This window comes from Dama dama, chromosome 15, assembly GCF_033118175.1.
Source record: "Dama dama isolate Ldn47 chromosome 15, ASM3311817v1, whole genome shotgun sequence".
Classification (NCBI taxonomy): domain Eukaryota; kingdom Metazoa; phylum Chordata; class Mammalia; order Artiodactyla; family Cervidae; genus Dama; species Dama dama.
The window spans coordinates 14,782,955-14,802,108 of record NC_083695.1 but is presented as its reverse complement, the minus strand read 5'-3'; the positions used below and the strand labels follow the sequence as shown (position 1 = coordinate 14,802,108).

At 41.6% G+C, this 19,154-nt stretch overlaps 1 long non-coding RNA gene across 1 annotated transcript in view; it reads left to right on the top strand.

Annotated features, from left to right (window-relative positions):
- The first annotated feature begins 22 nt into the window (after nucleotides 1-22).
- The window catches only part of LOC133069987 (uncharacterized), a 32,523-nt gene continuing 13,391 nt past the window's right edge, over nucleotides 23-19,154 (top strand). Inside the window, exon 1 of the long non-coding RNA XR_009696045.1 lies at nucleotides 23-156. This is a non-coding gene — a long non-coding RNA (uncharacterized LOC133069987). The remainder of the gene's footprint in view (nucleotides 157-19,154) is intronic.

The window sequence follows — 19,154 nt, the reverse complement described above, 5'->3', positions numbered from 1 at the left end:
GTCGCCGCCGGAAGCCGGCGCCGCGTGCGTCTCCTGGGCTCCCGCGGTTGCCTTGACTACGGAGGGCGCGGTGGAACGGCGGAAGCTGCGAGTTTCTAGGAGCCGAGGAGCCGGGAGCATGAGGACATGGTGTCTGTGTCAGATTTGTACTTGCGGGTAAGGAACGGCGTGGCGGCGGCCGGGCTCGGAAGTGAGCTGGGGCCGCGTAGGGGACGAAACCCTCAAAGTGGCCTCCCCGCGGAGGTGCGGGGACGCGGGCGCAGCGACGTCCCCACTTATCCCCGGGGATAATATAATTTTAAATTAGTAAGTTAACACTAGCGCCGTGCATTTGCAAGATGTCTTATACTTTAAAAATAGTTCACATTCCATATCTGATTGTCTCAAACAATGGGAATATTGCATATAGACTATATACTCTACAGGTAGGACAATTGAGATCCATTGGCTGAAGAAATTGTGCGGTTACATGGCTGCTAATTTAGTCGGAGACATGGACTGAAGTACAGACTTCCTACCGACACGCAGGCCAATGCGCTAGAAAACCTGAGTGTGGGGATTGTCCCCTCCCCACATCTCCCTCTAGCCTACACCTCTGGCTTAGTTCAGCTTCACTGTTTCATGTCTGCCCGTGTCCTCTCATCACTTGCTGTTTGCGGGTTCAGGGCCACTTTTTGCTTGGCTTCTCCAGCTCTTAGCATCCCTCTTGTGTCCTGATGTGGGGTGAGAACAGCAGTGTTTGTGTTCTGTGACTCTGCTCTGGAATTTCCCTGTATTCCATCTTCTCCCTTCCTCACAGGAGAGTCTGCCTCGTTGGCTCTGACCATGCATCCATCTGAGCCAGTATTCGGTTTTCAGCAGGGCCATGCCAGCAACGGAGAAGAAAGCCCTGCACTCTCCATGACCGGGAATTAGGAAGCAAAGCCCTGGTCCTAACTGCATTTAGACCACGAGCTAGTTAGGTAGTTTCTGTCTCTAGTGTGTTCCAGATTGTGAGGAAGTACAGTACACATGTCTGTGTATTGGATAATTAACGTGGAGCCTTTGAGGCATCAGCTTTCTTATGTCACTTTTCACATGATATAGGTAAAATGCATATTTCACTGCATTAATGGCAGACTCCATGATTGACTGATGAGATAATTATGTGTTGTTTTGGCTACTTAAATAATAGGTGGAGTTCCCATCAGCTTTCAACTGTGTCTTGACATGACTCTGAGGCAAGTTGTATAAATTCTTTTCAGTGTTTGACTCGAGTTTAGTTGTAAGATCATAGCTCAATTGTTATTTGAATACAGTTGACCCGTAAAGCAGAGGTTGGGGGTGCCAACTTCTAAGTAGTTGAAAATCCAGGTGTAACTTAGAATCAGCCATCTGTGCCCCTGGATTCAACTGGGTCCTGCGGAGCTGTTGGATTTACTGTTGAAAAAACACCCATATGCCAACCCATGTTGTTCAGAGGCAACTGTACTTAGTTTTCAGTGATTCCTATATAAGCATTGGCATTAGCTGTGGAGTTTTTTTTATTAAATGTACATTCCAGGCTCCATCCTAGAGAAAAGATGATTTTCAGAGTGCAAAGTAAGAACCTTTGTTTAGGAAGCTACTGAGGTGACTGTGGTGTCTACCAAGGGTGGGAGTTGTTTGTTGAGGTTGGGGGGCTTCCGAGAGAGCATGGTGGTTTAGTTCAGTTCAGTCATTCAGTCATTTCCTACTCTTTGTGACCCCATGGACTGCAGCACGCCAGGCTTCCCTGTCCGTCAGCAACTCCCGGAGCTTGCTCAAACTCTTGTCCATTGAGTCGGTGATCCCATCCAACCATCTCATCCTCTGTCCTCCCCTTCTGCTGCCTTCAATCTTTCCCAGCATCAGTGTCTTTTCCAGTGAGTCAGTTCTTCACATCAGGTGGCCAGAGTTTCAGCTTCAGCATCAGTCCTTCCAATGAATGTTCAGGACTGATTTCCTTTAGGATGGACTGGTTTGATCTCCTTGCAATCCAAGGGACTCTCAAGAGTTTTCTCCAACACCACAGTTCAAAAGCATCAATTCTTAGGTGCTCACCTTTCTTTATGGTCCAACTCTCACAGCCATACTTGACTACTGGAAAAACCATAGCTTTGACTAGACGGGCCTTTGTTGGCAAAGTAATGTCTCTGCTTTTTATTATGCTGTCTAGGTTGGTCATAGCAAGGTTCATATTCGGTAGACATTTGCTGAAGCTTTCACATACCCGTCCTGAGTCGTGGGCTGGGGTACATGACGTGAGAGTCTCTGTCCAGCTGTGCTTGTGTTTCAGTGAGAGTTACCCTGACCATTATTTCAAAGTTTGTATATGATGGGAGGAGAGTGTATGGTCTGATGACTGTAGGAAGAGGGCCTTAAGTCAGTCTTGAGACGTGTGTCGCGGTGGGGGGTGACGCTGGGACACTCTTGTCTAGAGAGCAGAGTCAGTGCTATTGACAGTGGGAAACAGAACAGAAAAGCAAGGAGCTATTCAGTGTTTGTGAAGGAGGAACAACAAAGGAGCATTTACAGGGCGTGAGTCCAGGAGTAGGAGTGGGGTCCTGGGGGCAGAAGCCTCTTGTACTGTTTGGAAGAGATGAGAACCTGCCCTGGAGGACAGGGGAGAAAGAGAGGAAGGGAAACTGAGGAAATACAGGAGCCTCAGTGTGTGATCAGATCCAGAACTGAGTCCAGGTCTCCACCAGGTATGGTGGTGGTCTCCGGATGCACAAGGGTTGCTTACTTTTTCCACCTTCTTGGTCACGAATCCCCCCGTGCCTACAGGATGCCTTTGCTTAGTGGGTGTAGGACTTACAGTATTGGTCTGGCTGCCTCTCCTGTGACTTACAAAGGGTGGCAAGTTAATGTTACTCTTTCAGAGAAGTGTCTAGGCATGTGAGTGTCTGGGAGGTAGGTGGCTCCATTCCACTAGATTGTCATTCATTTTCTAGCTCTTGTTGTCTCAGTATCCCCAGGGTTTTTTATGGCCGGGTGGCTCAGTTCCTTAACTCTGCCTTTAAGCCCGAGAGAAGGGACGAGGAAGCAGAGACAAGATTCCTTTCTGCGTCTGTGCTTCACTGTGCTTTATTGGAGAAGGAAATGGCAACCCACTCCAGTACTCTTGCCTGGAAAATCGCATGGATGGAGGAGCCCATGGGGTCGCAAAGAGTCAGACACGACTGAGCGACTTGACTTATAGCTCCCTGCACTCCATCACCTGTAACATGGTCTGATGGCCACACCTCAGTGTGAAGTAGGCTGTGAAAAATGCTGTGTCAGCGGCCAGCCATGGACCCAGCTGAAATACAGAGCTTCTGTTGTTCCAAGCTGAAGAGGACTTGGCAGCATAAGTTCTTTTTGTGTGTGTGTGTGTGCTTTTTGGTATGCACGTCTTGCAATTCTTTTGTTAAGATTATTCTAAAGTGCTGTATTTTATTCTTTTTGATGCTGTTGCAAATGAAACTTTAAACATTTCATTTTGGATTGTTCGTTAGTGTACAGAAATACGACTGATTGTCATATATTGATCTCATACCTACAACCTTGCTGAATTCATTTATTAGTTCTGATAGGATGTGTGTGTGTGCCCTCCCCTTTTTTTCTTCTAATTGCCTTGGTTAGAGTCTCTATAACAGTGCTCAACAGGAGTGAAAAGAGCAGACATATTTCTCTTGTGCATGACTTTAGGGGTAAAGTTTTAAGTCTTTCACTACTAGGTGTGATTTAGAGGTGTGTATTTTACAGATGTACTTTATCAGGCTGAAGGAGTTACCTTCGATTCCTACTTTGTCAGTTATTTTTATCATGAAAGGATATAGTGTTTTGTCAATGGCCTTTTGGAATCAATAGTATTACCATATGTTTTTTTTAATCCATTTTTTATTTAATCCATTAATATGATGTATCACATTAATTGACTTTATTTTTTTATTTAAATTTTTTATTTTACTTTACTTTACAACATTGTATTGGTTTTGCCATACCAGCATAAGTTCTTAAACACGGGACCTGCCACAGAGTCCTTAGTTTTGTTGAATGAATGTGTTGGGATTTGGTCCTGTGGAGTTGGAGGAGGAGGGACACTCCCAAGTAGAGATGCCCAGGAGGTGGTGAAAGGCACAGGACTGGGAACCATGAGCTGCCCACATGGTCAACATGTGGGGCCCTTCCAAAGGCTGTGGACATTAGGTTAGAACACAGAGAAGAGCTGCAGAGAATAAAGCAGGAGACAGACCTCAGAGAGACTGATCATAGGTCAGGTGGCGTTTGGCGGCAAGAATCCAGAGAAACAATTGGCAGAGTACCATCTAAAGACACTGAGAAACGCTGTTTCCTGAGGGACAGTGGAGAGGGATGCAGTGATATTGGGGAAAGGCTAAAACTTTAAAGAGATAAAAATAAAAGATGTAGGGGCCAAGCAGTGTGTCTGAGGAGAGAGAACTGACTGTTGTCAATGTGAGGCTCCTTCCAAAGATCCTGTCAGATGGGCCGTCGGGGGGTGGTGGTCCCTGTTTCAGAGGAAACCCGCTCAGAGGACATCTCAGGGGCAGCTTATCAGACTGTGGAAATGCATCCACTTTGCTGGAGGCCGTGTTTGTAGCTGAGACGACATTATCATGAATTACTTGCTTTCTACTCTTTCAATGCTGAAATTGACATTTTTAAAAAAGATCAAGTATATGATTTCTGTCAAGTTAAAAAAAAGACATTTAAATTTCTCTAAATACCAGTAGCCTCGTTTGGGATAGAGTTTGTAGTCAGCAAGTGGTGTGAGCCACATTTGTTCAATAGGAAAGTTCAAATCCAGTCTAAAAGGCCCGGATGTTGTCTTTCATTCTCTGGAGTCCTGTGTACGGTGGAAAGTAGAATTTTCCCAGACTCACTCAGGGAGTCTGTATCCTGGCATCTGTCTTATGTGGTCCCTCTGTATTTAATTCTGACCTGTTAGGCTTACACTGTGCAATAGGGAACAAATTGGCAGGTGGTTTCTTTCTTTTTTTTTACTTTATTTTTATTTGGAGGATAATTGCTTTACAATGTTGTATTGGGTTCTGCCATACAGCAGTGTGAATCAGCCGTAAGTATACATATGTCCCGTCCCTCTTGAACCTGCCTCCCACCCCTTCCTTCACACACCCCCCATCCTACCCCTCCAGGTCATTGCAGAGCACTGAGTGGAGTTCCCTGTGCTATGCACCTGCTTCCACTAGCTATCTGTTTTATGTATGGTAGTGGATATATGTCAGTGCATGCTTAGTCACTTCAGTCGTGTCTGACTCTCTATGACCCTGTGGACCATGGCCTGCCAGGCTCCTCTGTCTGTGGAATTCTCCAAGCAAGAATACTGGAGTGGGTTGCCATTTCCTTCTCCAGATATATGTCAGTGCTACTCTCTTAGTTTGTTCCACCCTCTTCTTCTCCTGCTGGGCCCACAAGTCTGTTCTCTATGCCTGTGTCTCTATTCCTGCCCTGCAAACAGGTTCATCAGTACCATTTTTCTAGATTCCATATATACACATTAATATGCAGTATTTGTTTTTCTCTTTCTGACTTACTTCACTCTTACTTTACTCTAGGTTTGACTACCTCTGTTCGGCTAACTCAAAACCGTTCCTATTGATGGCTGAGGAATATACCACTGTATATACGTACCACAGCTTCCTCATCTGTTCATCTGTCAGTGGACTTCTAGGTTGCGTCCGTGTCCTGGCTATTGTCAATAGTGCTGTGGTTAACACTGGGGTACATATGTCTTTTTGAATTATGGTTTTCTCAGGTATATGCTCAGTCGTGGAATTGCTGGGTCATATGGTAGTGTTAGGGCTTCCGAAGTGGTGCTGGTGGTGAAGAACCTGCCTGCCAATGCTGGAGACACAAGAGACTGGGGTTCGATCCCTGAGTCAGGAAGATCCCACTCCAGTCTTCTTGCCTGGAGAATCCCATGGGCAGAGGAGCCTGGCAGACTACAGTCCCTCGGGTCGCAAAGAGTTGGACATGACTGAAGCAACTTAGCATGCATGCATGGTAGTTTTATTCCTAGTTTTTAAAGAAGTCTCCATAGTGACTATATCAGTTTACATTCTCAGGAACAGTGCAAGAGGATTCCCTTTTCTCCATATCCTCCCCAATGTCTATTGTTTGTAGAATTTTTGATAATGGCCATTCTGACTGGTGTGAGGTGATATCTCATTTTAGTTTTAATTTGCATTTCTCCAATAATGAGCAAGGTTGAGCTTTTCATGTGTTTATTGGCCATCTGTATGTTTTCTATGGGAAATGTCTGTCTGGGTCATCTGCCCAGTATTTGATTGGGTTGTTTGTTTTTCTGATATTGAGCTGTATGAGCTGCTTATATATTTTGGAGGTTAATCTTTTGTCAGTTGCTTTGTTTGCAATTATTTCCTCCCATTTTGAGGGTTGTCTTTTCATCTCATTTACAGTTTCCTTTGCTGTGTGAAAACTTTTATTAGGTCCTAATTGTTGATATTTGTTATCTCCATTACTCTAGGAGGTGGATCAAAGAGGATATTTCTGCAACTTATATCAAAGAGTGTTCTATGTTTTCCTCTAAGAGTTTTATAGTTTCTGGCCTTATGTTTAGGTGTTTAATCCATTTTGAGTTTATTTTTGTGTATGCTGTTAGCAAGTATTCTAATCTCATTTTTTTAATTCCCCAGGCCAGAATTCTGGAGTGGGTAGCCATTCCCTTCTCTAGGGGATCTTCCCCACCGAGGAATTGAACCCAGGTCTCCTGCAATGCAGGTGGATTCTTTGCTATCTGAGCCACCAGGGAAGCCTCTTTTAAATGTAGCTGTCCAGTTTTCCCAGCACCACTTATTAAAGACACTTTTTTTTTCTCTGTTGTATATTCTTACCTCCGTTATTAAAGATAAATGCACATAGGTGTATGGTTTTTCTCTGGTCTTTCTATCTTGTTCCATTGATCTATATTTCTGTTTTTGTACCAATACCATACTGTCTTGATTACTATAGCTTTGTAGTATAATCTGAAGTCAGGAAGGTTGACTCCTCCAACTCCATTTTTCTTTCTTAAGATTTCTTTGACTATTACAGGGTCTTTTGTGTTTGCATACAGATTATAAAATTTTTTGTTCTAGTTCTGTGAAAAATGCGTCAGTAATTTGATAGGGATTGCATTGAATCTATAGATTGCTTTAGGTAGTATAGTCATTTTCACAATATTGATTTTTCCAATCCAAGAGCATGATATATCTCTCCATCTGTTTGTGTTGTCTTTGATTTCTAGCATTAGTGTCTTATAGTTTTCTGCCTGCAGGTTTTTTATTTCCTTAGGTAGGTTTCCTAGGCATTTTATTTTTGTTGTTGTTGTTGCAGTGGTGAGTGGGATTCTTTCCTTAATTTCTCTTCTGATTTTTTGTTGTTAGTGTATAGGAATAAAAGGGATTTCTGTGTATTAATTTTGTATCCTGTGACATTACTAAATTCATTGTTTAGCTCTAGTAATTTTCTGGTGGTATCTTTAGGATTTTCTATGTATAGTATCATGTCACATGCAAACTGGCAGTTTTACTTATTCCTTTCCAATCTTGATTCCTTTTGTTTCTTGTTCTGTTTCTGGGATTCTGTTTGCTATTATTTTGTTGATGATTTTTGCATCTATATTTATCAGTGATATTGGCCTGTAATTTTCCTTTTTTGTGATAGGTTTGTCTGGTATTGGTAACAGGGTTATAGTGGCCTGGTAGAATGAGTTTGGGAGTGTTCCTCCCTCTGCAGTTTTTGGAAGAGTTTGTGAAGAATAGGCATTAGCTCTTTTCTAAATGTTTGATAGAATTTGCCTGTGAAGCCGTCTGGCTTTTGTTTGTCGGAAGACTTTTTATCACAGTTTCGATTTCAGTGCATTTTTAAAAGATTCCATGTGATTTATGTGCAAGTTGAAGTTTAAGAAATAACCCTTTATTTTACAGATGCCATGTTCATAATTCTTACACAGTCCTTCGTGAAAAGGATGTCTAAGATAAAAAATTTCATTAAGAATATTAACTGAATCTGATGTGAATTTGAATTGATTTAAAATAATCCCCTTTCCTGATATATGTCCTAATTTTGTGGATTTCAAATCAGTTTTTTCTCCTAGTTTTATTGAGATATAATTGACATACAGCACTCTATAAGTTTCAGTTGCACAGCATAATAATTTGATTCACATACATCAAGAAATGATTACCACAGTAAGTTTAGCAAGCACCCATCATTTCCCAGAGATAACATTTAAAAAAAAGAAAAAAGGTAAGACCAGACTTGGACTGGGTGAGATGATGCAGTAAGAAGACCTGACCTCCCACGAGGACCTCAAAATTAAAATTGTTTATAGATCAACTGTCTATGAGGACAACCAGAGGACCAGCAGAAAAGACCATCTACAACTGCAGATATAAGAAAGGAGCCGCAGGAGGGGCAGGAGGGCACATATGAGGTTTAGTCAAGACCGGCACCAGTGGGCAGGTGAACCACAAGCAGGAGAATACTCACAATTGTGGAGATTCTCTCCCAGGAGAGAGGGGTCTGAACCGCACATCAGGCTTCCCCATCCACAGGCCTACACTGGGGCAGATGAGCCCCCAGAATGTTTGGCTCTGAAGGCCAGTGGGCCTTCCTTTAGAGAGAGCCCAAGGGCTGTGGGAAGCAGAGACTTTGCCCTTAAAGGGCAGAATCAATAGTTTGAAGGGAACCGGGGGCTGACCCTCTTACTAGTTGTGGACAGTCTTCCAGAGAGACTGGAGGCAGCTGGGACTTACCCTGGGGACAAGGACAGTGGCACAGCCTTTGGGGAGCTCTTTCTCCACGTGGACACTGGAGCTGGTAGATGCCGTTTTTGGAATCTTCCCTCTAGCTTATTAGTGCCGTGACTTGGCCCCTCAACCAGTGCTCAGCACCGCTCCTGGGATTCCCTAGGCCAGGCAGCTAACTGGGCAGAGACACAAAGCCACCCACCAGCAGGCTGGCTGCTCTGGTCTCCCTAATCCCCTTGTTGCCCCAGGACCAGGCCCTGCCCAACAGAGGGGCATGAGGCAGCCCACCCACCAGTGGATCCTGCAGCCAGCTATGAGGACCCAGACATTCCCATCAGTGGGCTGACTCAAGATCTGGAATGCCTGGGTCTGGAAGTCTAGACCTCAAGACCCAGCTCTACCCCTCAGTTGGCTGACAGCAGCTACGGGACCCCCAGAAACCTTCAGACAGAGATCTTGGGACACAGCTCCACATATCAGTGGGAGAGCAATAGCCCACAGCCATACACCCACCCTGGTACCTTTCCCTGTCCACTACTGAGCCGGCTCCAGGACTCCCTGGGCCATGCAGCCAACTGTGCCAGGGCCTAGGCCTGCTCAACAACAGATGCAGCCTCCACATTAGATGGGATCTGGCAACCAAATGGGCCAGGGTACAACCTCACCTACCAGTGCACCCACAGTAGTTAACCCTCCACAACAGAAGGACCCACAGAACTGCAAAGGGGGCACCGCAGAGCATTTACAGGAGAGTGCTGCTGGGACCCTAGTGTGTTTCCTGCATAAGGCCCCTTTTCCAACATCAGGAAACGTAACCAACCAAATACATATAAATGAAAAGAGATTTAGGAAAAATGAGATGAGCAAGGAACGTGTTTTAAATAAAGGAAAAAGACACAATCCCCGAAGAAGAACTAAGTCAGGTGGACATAAGCAGTCTCTCTGATAAAGAGTTCAAGGTAATATAGGCAAAGATCATCAAAGAAATCTGGAGAAGAATGCATGAACCCAGTAAAAAGTTAGACGTCTCTAATAAATAGCAAATATATCTAAAGAGTTGAGGAATACCATAACTGCAATTAAAAATATTCTCGGGACTTCCCTGGTGGTTCAGTGGCTAAGGTTCCTTGCTCCCGATGCAGAGGGCCCAGGCTTGGTCCCTGGTCAAGGCTTCCCTGGTGGCTCAGACAGTGAAGAATCTGTCTGCTATGTAGGAGACCTGGGTTCAATCCCCAGGTTGGGAAGATCATCTGGAGAAGGGAATGGCTACCCATTCAAATATTCTTGCCTGGAGAGTTCCATGGATAGAGGAGCCTGGTGGACTACAGTTCACGGGGTCACAAAGAGTTGGACATGACTCAGTGACTAACACTTTCACTTTTTTCAGGGAGCTGGATCCCATGTGCTACAGCTAAGAGTTCACATGCTACAACTAAAAAAAAAAAAAAAGAGAGAGAGAGAGATTGTACATGTTGCAACTAAAAGGTCTGGCATGCCACATCTAAGACCCAGCTCAGCCAAATATATACACAAATATTTAAAAATACACTGGTAGTAATGCCATGGTGAGTTAGATGATACAGAGGAAGGGATAAGCAAACTGGAAGACAAAATAGTGGAAAATACTCAGAAGAAAAAGCTTTTAAAAAGAGAGTTTAAGAGACTTCTGGAACAACATCAAGCATCCTGATAGTCACAGTACAGGGGCCCCTGGAGGAGGACAGAGAAATAAATGGACAGAGAACTTATTTGAAAATGCAATAGCTGAAAAATTCCCTAACCTAGGGAAGGAAGCTGACATCCAGATCCAGGAAACACAGAGAGTCCCAAACAAGATCAACCCAAAGTTGTCTATACATTGTAATTAAAATGTCAAGAATTGAAATAAAGCAAGAATATCTGCAGGGCAAAAGCAACTAGTTTATACTAGAGGACTCCCATAAGGCTGTCACCTGACTTTTCAGCAGAACTGCAGGCCAGAGGAGAGTAGCATGATATATTTAAAGTGTTGTAAAGAAAAAAACCTACAATAAGAATACCTTACCAGGGGAAGGCTATCATTCAGATTTGAAGGAGATATAAAGAGTTTTACAGATGAGCAAAAGCTGAAATAGTTTAGCACTGCCAAACTGGCTTTATAGGAAATGCTAAAGGAACTTTTCTAACCTGGAAAGAAAAGGCCACAACTAGAAATGTGAAATTCCAAAAGGAAAAATCTCACTGATAAAGGCAAATGCACATTAAAAATAACAGAGCAACCACATAGATAGCTAGTTGAAAGACTGAAAGACAAAAGTAGTAAAATCATCTATACCCATGATGAGTAGTTACAGGACATGTAAAATATGTCAAAACAGTGAACTTGGGGGCAGGGAGTGAAAAATGCAGGGTTGCTAAAAATGGTTTGAATTTAAGAGATCAGAAGTTTAAAATAATCACTTATAACTAAAAAGCTACAGTAATCAAAACAGCATGATATCAGCATAGAAAGAGACATGTAAATAAATTGAAAAGGATAGAAAACCCAGAGATGAACCCATGCACCTATGGTCCCCTAATCTGTGACAAAGGGGGCAAAAATATACAGTGGAGAAAAGATAGCCTCTTCAGTAAGTAGTGCTGGGAAGACTGGATAACTACATGTAAAAGAATGGTGCATCTGTCTCCTAAACAAAGGAAATGTAAGGAAACATAAATGGAACCTAATTAAACTTAAAACCTTTGCACAGCAAAAGAACCTATCAATAAAACAAAAAGATAACTTACTGAATGGGAGAAATTATTTACAAATAATATGACCAATAAGGGATTGATGTCCAACATATATAAACAGCTCATTGAGCTCAACATCAAAAAAAGCAAAGAGGGATTCCCTGATGGTCCAGTGGTTAAGGGTCTGTCTTACAGTGCAGGGGACACAGGTTTGATCCCTGGTCAGGAAAGATCCCACATGCCATGATGCAACTAAGCCCATGTGCCCTAGAGTCCATGCTCCACAGGAGAGGCCACTGCAGTGAGAAGCGCATGCACTGCAACTGGAGAGTAGCCCCTGCTCACTGCGGCTAGAAAACACCTGCATGCAGCAATGAAAATCCAGTGCAACCAAAAACAAATGTCTTTTTCTTAAGTGATTAAAAAACAGGCGGAAGATAGTATTAGATACTTTTCCAAATAGGATGTAAAGTGGCCAGCAGGCATGTCAAAAATGTTCAACATGGCTAATTATCAAAGAAATGGAAATCAAAACCACAATGAGGTATCACCTCACACTGGTCAGAATGGCTGTCATCAAAAAGAGCACAAATAGCAAATGTTGATGACTATGTGAAGCAAAGGGAACCCTGTACACTATTGGTGGGAATGTAAATTGGTGCAGCCACTGTGGAAAACAGTATGGAGTTTTCTCAAAGAACTAAAAAAAGAAATATCATATAACTGAGCAATTACACTCCTGCTATGTATCCCCAAAAAACCAAATACATAAATTTTAAAAGATATATGCACCCCAGTGTTCTTAGCAGCATTGTTTATCATAGTCAGGATATGGAAGCAACCTAAGTGTTCATCAACAGATAAATGGATACAGATGTTTTATATATGTGTATATATATATATATATATACATACACACACATTACTCAGCTATAAAAAAGAATGAAATTTTGCCATTTGCAGCAACATGAATAGACTTGGCACTATGCTAAGTGAAATAAGTCAGACAGAGAAAGATATGAAAGATTTCAAATATGAAATCACTTATACGTGATATCTAAAAATTACAACAAGATAGTAAATATAACAAACAAACAAAAAAAAGATGGAGACTCACAGATATAGAGAGGCTACTAATGATTACCAGGAGGGAAGAGAGGGAGAGGATCAATAAAGGAGTAGGGGAGTGAGAGAGATAAATTACAGGTATAAAATAAACTATAAGGATATATTGTACAGTATGGGGAATATAGCCAATATTTTACAATAACTGCAAATGGAACATTGCCTTTAAAAATTGTAAATCACCACATTGTATACCTGTAGCTTATGTAATATTGTACATCAGATATACTTCAATAAAAATAATAAATTAAGAAGTAAGCAAACACACATATGTGTGTGCAGAGAGAGAGAATTTTTATTGTCTGTAAGCCTCATGGTTACCACAAACCAAAAATCTGTAATAGATACACACAAAAACAGAGAAAAGTATCTAATTGGTATCTAAAGTTACCTAATTCTAGTATCTAAAGTTACCTAATTCTAAAGATAGTCATCAACTCACAAGTGAAGGAAAGAAGAAAAGAACTATGAAAATAGTTCAAAAAGAGTTAACAAAATTGCAATAAGTTCATATCAGTAATTACTTCAAATGTACAAGGATTAAATGTTCCTATCAAAAGACATAGATTGGCTGAATGGATCCACAAACCAGACCCCTATGTGTGATACCTACAAGAGACCCACTTCAGATCTAAAGTCACACGCAGACTGAAAGTGAAAGAGGTAAAAGGTATTCTGCACAGATGGAAATGAAAAGAAATCTGGGGTACCAGTGCTCATATTAGATAAAATAGACTTTAAAAAAAGACTGTAACAATACACAAAGAATGGCATTAAATAATGATCAAGGGATCAGTGCAAGAAGATATAACGATTGTAAGTATATATGCACCCGATGTGCATGTAAATACATGACCCATGTAAATACATGAAGAAAATATTAACAAACATAAAGGGAGAAATTGATAATAACACCATAACTGTAGCAGCCTTTGTAGTCATTCTCACAGGTATGAGCTGTTAGCTCATTCTGGTTTTGATTTGTATTTCTATGATGATTAGTGATGTTGAGCGTCTTTTCATGTGTCTGTGGTCCATGTGTATATCTTCTTTGGAAAATGTCTATTCTGGTTCTCTGCCAATGTTTTAATTGGGTTATTTGAGGTTTTTTGATGTTGAGTTGTATGAGTTCTGTGGATATTTTGAATATTAACTCCTTATCAGTCAGATACATCATTTGGAATTGTCTTCCTCCATTCAGTTAGGCAGCCTTTTTTTGTTGTCGTTCTGAATTTCCTTCTGGCTTCCCTAGTGGCTCAGCTGGTAGAGAATCTGCCTGCAATGCAGGAGACCTGGGTTTGACCCCTGGGTTGGGAAGATCCCCTGGAGAAGGGAATGGCTCCCCATTCCAGTATTCTGGCCTGGAGAATTCCATGGACTATACAGTCCATGGGGTCACAAAGAGTCGGACACGACTGAGCAACTTTCTCGTTCACTTTAGTTTCCTTCACTGTGCAAAAAGTTTTTAGTTTGATGTAGTCCCATTTGTTTGCTTTTGTTTTCCTTATCTGAGAAGACATATCCAAAAAAATATAGCTAAGACTGATGTCAGAGAGCATAGTGTGTTAGTTGCTCTGTCGTGTCCAACTCTTTGTGACCCCATGGATTGCTCACCAGGCTCCTCTGTCCATGGGATTCTCCAGGCAAGAACACTGGAGGGGGTTGCCACTTTCTTCTCCAGGGGATCTTCCCAATCCAGGGATTGAACCCTGGTCTCCTGCATTGAAGGCAGATTCAAACAGCATACTGCTTGTGTTTTCTTCTAGTAGTTTTATGGCTTCCAGTCTTATACTTAAGTCTTTATCCATGTGGTGTGAGAAAGTAGTCTGCTTTGATTCTTTTGCATATAGCTGTCCAGTTTTTCTAACATCATTTATTGAAGAAATTGTCTTTTCTCATTATATATTTTTGCCTCCTTTGTTTTAGATAAATTTGACCATATACATTCAGGTTTATTTTTATAGTCTCTATATTGTTAAGTGGATCTATGTGTCGGTTTTTTTGTGCCAGCATCATCCTGTTTTGATTAAGGTAGCTATAGTACAGATTGAAATCAAGGAATGTGAGATCTCTAGCTTTCTTCTTCCTAAAAATTGTTTTGGCTACTTGGAGTCTTTTGTGTTTCCATGCAAATTTGGGTTTATTTGTTCTAGTTCTGTGAAAAATGCCAGTAGTATTTTGACATGGATTGCATTGAATCTGTAGGTTGCATTCTGGAATATTCAAATTTGCTAACTCTGTATTTTCTGCATTTCATCTAAGAGTTCTGAGATCATTTTGTAAGAGTCAGGTCCTTCCTCTCCATTGTCTATGTAGTTACTGGATTCTAAAAACCTTGTCGTTTGATAGCTTCAAGTTTTTGTTATTCAGTGCGTTAAAATAGAGGGAGAGAGAGATAAATAATGATGGTGCTTTTTTTATATTAGGTCAAATAACTCCAGGGAATTGTGGAATTGATCCTTTTAGACATCTGTTCTCTCCCATATTATGCTTTTTGGAAGATGATTGATAATCATTCTTCCTATCTATAATCTTCTGCATTTAAATGTAGCATATAGCTTTTAATAGAGTTTATTTGAATTATATAAGGAGAAGCAAATTCCAAGTATGAGCTGTGGAACAGTCTGTGAAGAGGTTTTGTAACCTTCCCTTATTTATGAGCCTCTTAGGTTTAAAAGGCAAGAGAGTGGCATGGAGATATTGACACTTTTAGAGGTGGTACTTGGATATTGGTTTGGAGAATCGATCGGAAGAGATGAGACTCATTATTTATTCTAAAAGCACCTGAAAGGCTTTTTAAAATGCTGATTGATTCTTTCTATACCCAGATCTCTGACAAGCAAGTTTTTTATAGAGATTTTGCATTTTTAATAAATTCCCATGTGATTATGAGGCCTGCTGTTGCAGGAAATATACCTTGAGAACTACTGGACTAGGTTTGGGCAAACCAATTAGAAATCTCTTGCATCGATCTATGCAAATTATAGTATGGAAGTAAATGCTGATATTAGAGTTGAAGTAGGAAAGGATGGGTTCCACAGATTTATCAAAGTTAAAACTGACAGGACTTGTCAGACCAGAACATGCAGGGGAAGGAGGGGAGGTGGCTCTAGAATGATTTCTGGATTTCTAACTTTGATGGTGGATTGAAAGCAGTGGTGCTTGATCTAAACATATGGAATAAAAGAGGAGAAACTGAGTAGGTTTTGGGATTGGGATTGATGATAAGTTTTGGGGGTGGGATTGATAAATTTGGTATTAGACATGTCAAATGAAAATGTATGTGGGTAATCAAAGTGGAAATGTTTGTTAGGAAAATATCAATAGGGTACAGCTGAGGTGAAGATGGCTGTTAAAAGAATACAGTTATGTAAATGCAGGCATATATGTTGATGGAGGAGAAAATATACATCATATATTGAAGAGAATACGGAGCTGACAATGGACAATGGAACTCTGGGATATGCCAATATTTAATGTGAAGTCAGAATAGTTCGCTTTAAAAAGGCCTTAGGACTGGCAGGAACCCTGCAGTAGAGAGTGCCAACTTTGCTACATCAAGTTGTACAAGCTACAACAAGAGCTACAACAAGTAGCCAGTTGTCTCACCAGCAAAAGTTTATTTGGAAATTGTTAAAGGACTTGTAATTGGGGAAATAAATACAAGCTTTGGACCACAGGGAAATACTGAGGACAAAGGGGAGGAGCTTATATAGAGAAACAGAGGAGTGGCCAAGGCTGTTCTCTATGAACATTCATTGGAGGAAAGTGAGAGTTCGGCTTTCTCATTGGCTGTGCTACAGAGTTTTCCACTGGCTGAACTTGTTACCCAGCAGGAAGAACATCTCCCTTCCTCCTACCAGGGAAGCAGAGGCCCCTTCCCTTCGGAGATGGGCTTCTCTGGTCGCGCAGATGGTAAAGAATCTGCCTGCAATGCAGGAGACCGGGTTGTGATGCCCGGGTCGGGAAGATCCCATGGAGAAGGGAATAAGAACTCACTCCAGTATTCTTGGCTGGAGAATCCCATAGACACGGGAGCCTTGTGGCCTCGTCCATGGGATTGCATAGAGTCGGACAGGACTGAGTGAGTTAAAACACACACACACACACACACACACACACACACACACCTCTTGAAGCTAGGGGGACCCTCCCTTCTTGTTCAGGGTAATTGGTAGGCATGAGAGCTCCCTTTGCTGACCTTCCTGAGGCCAATTTTAGTTGAGGCTTAGAAATTACTCTTGACCAAAGTTTTTGAAAGGGTGTAATCAACATGTCAGCTCCGCAGGAAGGTCAAATGACACAAGGATGCAGCCATTTCCATTGTATTTAGGAATCAGGGGGTGATAGAAAATCTTAGGAAAAGCAGTTTTGTCAGAGTAGCACAGATGGGATCCAGATTATATTTACTTGAAGTTAGAAACATTTTTAGAACAGAATACATGCCTTCTGCTTTTCTGATATTAAGTTTCTATTTTTTCATCTCTTCAGAGGATTAAAAAATAGTTTAGGTGAATGGATTTAAATTCAAGTTCTAAGTTGAATAAAATGTTTAAAAAGCAAACTGAGAATCAATTTCTATGGCTTTTGTGTTATGAGGTGCTGCCTCTTGTGGGTTATTAATGTCCCTTTCCTCAGGAAGCTTGCAGAAATAACTGTGCACAGTTACTGTCAAGAGTCTTCTCCAGAACCGCAATTAAAAAGCATCAAATTCTTCCGCGCTCAGCCTTCTTTACGGTTCAGCTCTCACATCCATACATGAGTACTGAAAAACCACTACTTTGACCATACACAGACCTTTGTCAGTTCTTCAGTGTATTCTTGCCACCTCTTCTTACCCACAAAACTCCACAGGTGGCAAGAATACATTGAACTGGATAACCATGATGCTGTGGTCACTTGCCTAAGTGACTTCATCCTGAAGTATGAAGTCGAGTGGGTCATAGGAGGCCTTACTATGAACAAAGCTGATGGAGGTGACAGAATTCCAGCTGAGCTATTTCAAATCCTAAAAGATGAAGCTACTATAGTGCTGCACTCAAATGAGCCAGCAAATTTGGAAGACTCTGCAGTAGCCACAGGCCTGGAAAAGGTCAGTTTTCATTCCAATCTCAAAGAAGGGCAAGGCCAAAGAATGTTCAAACTACCGTACAGTTGTACTCATCTCACATGCTAACAAGGGAATGCTCAAAATCCTTCAAGCTAGGCTAAAATAGTACATGAACTGAAAACTTCCAAATGTTCAAGCTTAATTTAGAAAAGGCAGAGGAACTAGAGGTCAAATTGCCAACATCTGTTGGATCAGAGCAAAGGCAAGAGAATTCCAGGAAAACATCTACTTCTGCTTCATTGACTACGCTAAAGACTTTGACTATGTGGATCACAACAAATTGTGGAAAATTCTTAAAGAGATGGGAATACCAGACCACTTTACCTGCCTCCTGAGAAACTTGTGTGCAAATCAAGAAGCAACAGTTTGAACTGGACATAGAACAACAGACTGGTTCAAAGCTGGGAAAGGAGTACGTCAAGGCTGTATATTGTAACCCTGTTTATTTAACTTCTATGCAGTGTACATCATGCAAAATACCTGGCTGGATGAAGCACAAGCTGGAATCAAGATTGCTGGGAGACATATCAACAGCCTCAAATATACAGATGAAACTACCCTATTGTCAGAAAGCGAAGAGGAACTAAAGAACCTCTTGATAAAGGTGAGAGAGGAGAGTAATAAAGTTGGCTTAAAAGTCAACATTCAAAACGCTAAGACCATGGCATCCAGTCCCATCACTTCATGGCAAAAAGAAGGGAAAAACGTGGAAACAGTGGTAGATTTTATTTTCTTGGGCTCCATAATCACTGCAGATGGTGACTGCAGCTATGAAATTGAAAGTCACTTGCTGCTAGGAAGAAAATCTATGACAAACCTTGACAGCATATTAAAAAACAGAGATGTAACTTTGCTGACAAAGGTCTGTGTATAGTCAAAGCAATGGTTTTTCCAGTAGTCATGTATGGATGTAAGAGCTGGACCAGAAAGAAGGCTGAGTGCTGAAGAATTTGATGCTTTTTAATTGTGGTGCTGGAGAAGACTCTTGAGTGTCCCTTGGACAGCAAGGAGATCAAACTAGTCAATCCTAAAGGAAATCAACCCTGAATATTCACTGGAAGTACTGATGCCTGATGCTGAAGCTGGAGCTCCAATACTTTGGCCACCTGATGGGAAAAGCTGAGTCATTAGAAACAACCCTGATTCTGGGAAAGATTGAAGGTATGAGGAGGAGGAGGCAACAGAGGATGAAATGGTTGGATGGCATCACTGACTCAATGGACATGAGTTTGAGCAAACTCCAGGAGATAGTGAAGAACAGGGAAGCCTGCTCTGTTGCAGTCCATGGTGTTGCAGAATTGGACATGACTTATCGAGTGAACAACTTCTGAAAAGGTTTGTCTTATTCTCTACCCATATCCCTGATAGGAACCAAGAATGCTATTATTCCTGTTAAGAGTATTATTCTGTAATTTGTGTGACAGTTGGCC